Here is a 7,112-nt window from a genome sequence, read left to right on the forward strand (position 1 = left end):
TTTTTTTTTTTTTTTTTTTGAGACGGAGTTTCGCTCTTGTTACCCAGTCTGGAGTGCAATGGCGTGATCTCAGCTCACCGCAACCTCCGCCTCCTGGGTTCAGGCAATTCTCCTGCCTCAGCCTCCCGAGTAGCTGGGATTACAGGCACGCGCCACCATGCCCAGCTAATTTTTTGTAGTTTTAGTAGAGACGGGGTTTCACCCTGTTGACCAGGATGGTCTCGATCTCTTGACCTCGTGATCCACCCGCCTCGGCCTCCCAAAGTGCTGGGATTACAGGCTTGAGCCACCGCGCCCGGCCTGTTTCCTGACTTTTTAATGATTGCCATTCTAACTGGCATGAGATAGTATCTCATTGTGGTTTTGATTTGCATTTCTCTAATGACCAGTGATGATGAGCTTTCCTATGTTTGTTGGCCACATAAACGTCTTCTTTTGAAAAGTGTCTATTCATATCCTTCACCCACTTTTTGATAGGGTTGTTTTTCTTGTGTATTTGTTTAAGTTCCTTGTAGATTCTGCATATGGGACATTTGTCAGATAGATAGAGTGCAAAAATTTTCTCCTCTTTAGGTTGCCTGTTCATGCTGATGATACTTTATTTTGCTGAGCAGAAGCCCTTTAGTTTAATTAGATCCCATTTGTCAATTTTGGTTTTTGTTGCCATTGCTTTTGGTGCTGTAGTCAAGTCTCTGCCCATGCCTACCTGAATGGTATTGGCTAGGTTTTATAGTAGGGTTTGTATGGTTTTAGGTCTTATGTTTAAGTCTTTAATCTATCCTGAGTTAATTTTTTGCATAAGGTGTAAGGAAGGAATCCAGTTTCAGTTTTCTGCATATGGCTAGCCAAAAACTAACATTTTAAAGTGAGACTCTCGCACAATGTGAACGCATGGTTACCATTGACATAAGCCATCAGCAAACACTTAATCCTTCCTTTGGCTAAAGGTTACATTCATTAAACTGTCCAAGACTATTCAATACTGCCAGTGAAGTCTTACTTCCTCCAGAGCATTGGTTCACATCAAAACAAAACTGGATGGCCAGGCTTTCTATTCTCAGCCACTAATTACTGAAACTTTAAACAATATTTATTTAATACAGCTTGAATTTCTGTCTATATAATTCATTGAAATGAATGTATTTATGTTTCCAATTTTACTCTATAAGAAGTTATAGAAAACTACATATTTCTCATGTAATGTTTTATATTTATCTTTCCAATTTTACTCTAAGAAGTTATAGAAAATTACATATTTTTTCAGTTTTTATGGAAAAACTGAAGCTAAGATAACATTCTATACATTTTAATCCCACTTATAATACCTGATTTTTTTTATTGTACTGTCAATTTCTATTTGATTAAATCCACAATTATGCACATACGTTTTACTCTTTCTTAATCTCTTGTGTTTATAGGGTAATGTATATTCAGATAAATTTATGCCACATTCGCTGAGAGTCAGGCTAATTCAGAAGATACTTTTCTCATAAACTGCAGTAATAAGTAACTTCAATAGACATTGACTACACTGTACATATACTGGAGACTCCAATGAGTCTTAATTTTATGGTTGCACTAAGAAATACTTGACCTTGGCTTAATTTTGTTATTGTAAATCTGGACTGTAGTCTTAAAAAGACAAGGATTGTATCTCTATCCCTCACTTTACTGTTTCTTACATCTAACATAGTGCCAGGCATGCAAAATTCATTCTCTAAATACTCATTGAATAAATTAATTTATGCTAGATTATGAATAACATCATAATCTCTCTACACTGCTTATAAGTCATTTCCCATCCTTTATCCCATAAATTAGCTTAATGTACATCTTTTTCTTTTAACTCCAAATTTTCTTCACTTTTTATCCTTATGTAACCTTGATATTCATTTCATAACATCATGATCATGAGCCATAAATGGTTCTGTGTAATAGAACAGTGACATATGCACATCAAGATTCTATGTGCAGGCACTGAACTTGACATACATTAATTCATTTAATACTTCATATATTTGTGTTGATGTTTTTATTTTTTAACTTGTCACTGACTTGACGATCACATGAAGTTGGGATTTTTAATATGTCTGTTTCACAGAAAATGAAACTGAGGCACTTAGATACTGGTAATGTGCTTGAGGTCATACAGCCAGTAACTAGGTTTTTAAATTAGCCTTTGGACTCCAGAATGTGTATTCTAACATAACATTCTAGCCATTGCAATCTTATGCTGCCTTGCTACTATGGTGTGATTTAAATTATGTTTCACTTTCATAATCAGCATAGCTCTCAGTTGTATAAGGGCCTCTCCTTAAAGAGATTCTTACGAATAGAAATAATTGATGCTTATATCTCAAATATGTTGCTTAAAAGTTAATGCTTACATTTTAAAATTATATTTTCCATCTACAAAATTTGTAATTGGGCCCAGATTCAAATTTTATATTTGCCTCATATCAACTATGCCACTTTCAATATGTCACTAAACTTTACCTCGTTTAGTGCAATTGTTTAATCTGTGACATAGCTAACACAACTGCTCTGAAGTTAAATAATATTAAAAAAATTTAAATACTTAACACAGTGGCCAAAATATAACAGCCTTTCACCAAATAAAAATAGTAATAATAATACATTTTGTAAGGATTATAACATCATTACTGTATTTGCAATATTTGTACCAAATATCCTCTTATATTTAGTTAAGGTTTATGGTTCAACATCATGGGTAGCATGCTGTCCAATCTCGTGATTAAACATATAGCTTAGAAAGATCACCCATTGCTTTATTATTTAATTGCAATGACACACATATTTCATGGGAGATGAATAAAAGGCCTCTAAGTAAGTTTGTCCTTAAAAATAAAATATTTGCATGAACTCATAATGTTGAGTGTACTAGGTCACCATATTGGTGCTTTGAAAGTACATATGCATCAACTATGCCCTTGTAGTTTTATCTCCACTGATAGCCCCTAATCTTTTATTTAAAATCAGATCTATTAATATCTTTAAATGAAGAAATAGGATATAAAAGGACCTTAATTTCATTTTGTTTTCAAAAGAAAAAAAATAAGTCAATAAAAAGCTGTATTGTACAGGAAATAACACATGTTTAACTAATAAATGCCACAGGATTTATTTCAAAATTGTAGACTAAAGTTCAGTTATGAATGTACACTTTGAGGATTAGCCTGTGGGTACAGGAAACAACATGCTCAAGAGATCACCTTTTCAGAACAATGAAATACCCTAGAGCATTATGAGGCTTAATTGAATAACATTTCATCATATACACCCATTTATAAGCCTACAACTCTTGACAAGTTCAAACTTCATCAAGAATTCAACATCAATAAAAATTAGCTTCTACTAGTCATGATGCGTGAGACCCTAATCCAGACAGGACGATATTACTAACACCTGCATTCTTTCTCCAAGTTAGAGTTGCCCCTAAGCTAATTGTAGAGTGTGTTTCTTTTTTCTCCATTTCCCTTGAAGAGAGTATCATAAACAAATGACATCCCATTCTGAGATTATTTTTCAAAGGACAAGACTTTAAAATTGTATTTTCCTCCAAAGGAAGTCATCCATGACTGTAAAGCATTTATATATGTAGCTATACAATATTCTTAGCCCTTCATAAATTAACAGTAGAATCATAATAATAAATGCAGCAATATTAAAAGTATTTTTCATTTACACTTACTCAAAATATTCTTCAGCAAATCAGGGTTTTGAACAATCGTGAAATATCAGTTGCGTGTCTACTATGTGAAATATGCATACATTTCTTATTAATCAAAAATAAGCATAGTACATACTAAAGCAGAATATAGTGAGTTTGTTGTAGATAGTGATTTCATAGATGGAGGTCTTAAAGACTAAGACATTTTGCTAAATTATATTATTAGTTCCAAAAAGTAATAGCTATCTTATGTTGGATAATTATGAACTAAAACTAACGGTGTCAGTATGGTCTTAGTAAGTACATACTGTGTCACTCAGAGTATTCATGAGACAGGTGATTTTAAATATATTCAGTTATTTGTACCTAAGTGTTTTCCACCCTTCTATTATGTTTTGATTATTTATTCAGTCTAAGATGATACATGCTGAAGAGAATAGAGTTACTGTGACTTTACTTGTCTCACTTGTCAAATGATTTGAAGTGGACTTAGGGTCAACAGCATTTAAAATTTCTATTGAATAGTGAACAGCTGAAGGAATTTTCCAGGAAGAATAAAAAGGAATGAATAGACTTTTCATATATCCAAACATAGAATAAAGAAGCTATGAAAAATTTCCTTTGTCTTTCTGATACCATTTCTTCTTCTTTACTTTAAAATCTACTAAAAAATACAACCCTTGCTCTATTTCTTTGGTTTTTAGAAATAAGTTTAATAGACTACTCACCAAGTCACTTAACTTCTCAGTGCTTCAGTCTTCTCATCTACAAAATAACGTGACAGGATTAGAACACGTGGCCCACAGCTTTAGGTATGTGTAAGAATCAATATGGAAAGCTTGTTAAAGTACAGATTCCCAAGGCCAGCTTCAGAAATCCTCATGTAGTAGAATTGGAGTAACCCTCCAAATCTGCTTTTTTTTTTTAACAAGCCCCTAAATATTTTTAAAGCTGGTGGTCTACATATCTTATTTTGAAGCCCTGAAAATATGACAAGTCTCCTTCAAGTCTCCTTCCATCTCTCATAAATTGCCAGATCAATATTTCCCTTAGATTCCACAAAAACAATGAAAACTGATTTTCTGACTCCCAAAGGTAAAGAGAATTTTGATATTATCAATGTGCTCCAATTCATCCATTCACTTTTGAACATCTGTGTAGAGGCCACTCTAAAAGTCAACACAGTATTGCAAGAGAAAATATACCTTCCTAGTGGATATATTGTAATTCATGGAGCATTTTATTAAATATTATAAGACTATACAGAGATTCTATTATATCACAACAAATACTCTTGTTTGAAAGTGTTGCGCTCTTACAGATTCAAGGTGATAGCAGAAATAAGTATGTATCTTGTCTTTTCATTTCAGTTTGTAATGGAACATCAAGAGGAATCAAAATTACAAAGTTTCAGAGGTTGTCTATTATAAATATTTCTATTCCCTCTAAGGTGTTATCTGTTCCCTGATACCAACAATCCAAGTGTCTTTATGTTTGTGTTCTGGTAGCACAGTTCATTCACTGTAGATACTCAAAAAAGTACACTGAATGAATGAGGGAATAAATGGAACAGAACACATTTCATCACTGAAATACTAACAGAGTCTCAGTAAAGTACCGGATTTGTTACCAGAAAACAAAGTACCTCATTTGTTAAAAGGCAGACCTAGTTTTAGGGCACACAGGGGCCTTTAAACATTTATGTTGTTCTTTTTTGTATAATTAGCTCTTTTGTCTCCAGAAATGTATGAAAGGCTGCCTTTCCTCTTGCCTCATCTCCACTACCGCCATAGGCAATGTATCCTGAAATGCTCAAGGAAGTGATATTGTATTCAAAAAATTTTGTGCTTACAGCCTGTATAATTGAAAATGTTAATAATTCCAGATTACTTTTTTTTAAGATAATGGGTCTTTCTGTTTACTACTTAATGTATATGTGTCACATGGCAATAATGTAACCATTTACAAACAATCGCCAGTAACATCTGAAATCATGTGATTGTTGTTTCATTTTTATTTGTGAGAATTATATCATAAAATGAGGCATAATATTTTATATCACACTATCTCAAATTTGTATTATTTAAATCTTCACAAAATGCAAAACACACACACTCACCACTTTAATTCTGGAGCACAAGTCTCAAAACAACTGGGCTAAGGCTATATTGGCAATCTCTTGTCAGTCTACTTATTTTCTAGATGGCCTTGCTTGACAGCAACTTGTGTAAATGGAGTGAATATTTAGTCAATTAATCACTTGCTCCCAAGAAAAGGGGATACTGTCATCTAGTTTGTTGCAGTGTACAGGGGATGAGATTTTTCATATGATTTACTTTAGAAAGACAAGATGCCATATGTATAAGGTAAAAAAATAGGAGTTATTTCAAAGCATAATTAATACTTAATACTTTAGCAGAGGTAGATTTATTTACTGAAAAAAGAAACTTAAATTTAATACACTCAAGAAGAGGCAAGATTAGGGAATTCTCCTTGTTTCAGTTATTTATGGTCATATAGCAAGTCACCCCCAATATAGTGGCTTAAAATAACAACCGTTTTGTTATTTCTCAGCTTCTGTGATACCCAGATGTGCACTTTCTCTGCTGGTCTTGCTTTCAGTCTCCACAGTGTTACAGTCGAATGGTAGCTATGACTGACATCTGGCTCATTGTTCCACCCCTTGGCCTCTTCCTCCAGCAGATCTGCCTAAACTTTATTAATGTGGGGATTAGCGTTCTAAGAGGAAGAAAGGAGAAGTTGCAAGGTAGACTTTTACATTCCTAGACTCACAAGTCCAAGAGCACTTCTTCTTTCACATTATCTTGGTCAAAGCAGGGGCAAGCCCAGCCTAGATTCAATGGGAAGGGACATAACCTGCACTTCTTAATGTGGGGAACAATGTTCAGGAAAAGAGATGAGTGGAATTGTTTGGAAATTAGCTACCACATTTATTAATCTTTTAGGGAAATATTGATATACCCAGATTACAGATTATTGTCATCTCTGAGGGAAGTTGTTGGATGCTTTCTGAAAGTATTTTTGTGAATTCTTTCTGAAGCCTTGATGGTTAAACTATACCATCCAGTATTATCCATGCCCTTTTACAAAAAGGCAGAATAGCATTCATTGATTGTGTGGAGAAGACAAAGAAGACAAGCTGGAAATCCTCTTATCACTCACACAACTCCTCAACTCTTGCTGGTATCATAATCCCACAGTGAAAGATTCTTGTGGGTACAGGCTTTCTTTCTGAACTGGTATGCCTAATAAGATGTGATGTGAAAAGAATGCTTATTTACCCAGATTATGACCTTTGCCATCCTAGAAAGATTTACAGGAATAGTGTAGGGTTTAAGATATTATCCTAGACAGATGGAAGCCCAACCAGAACTGACCTAATTTGCCATGAGGTGGGTTC

This window comes from Sapajus apella, unplaced genomic scaffold (assembly GCF_009761245.1).
Source record: "Sapajus apella isolate SASKATOON/1434 unplaced genomic scaffold, GSC_monkey_1.0 scaffold2, whole genome shotgun sequence".
Taxonomy (NCBI): domain Eukaryota; kingdom Metazoa; phylum Chordata; class Mammalia; order Primates; family Cebidae; genus Sapajus; species Sapajus apella.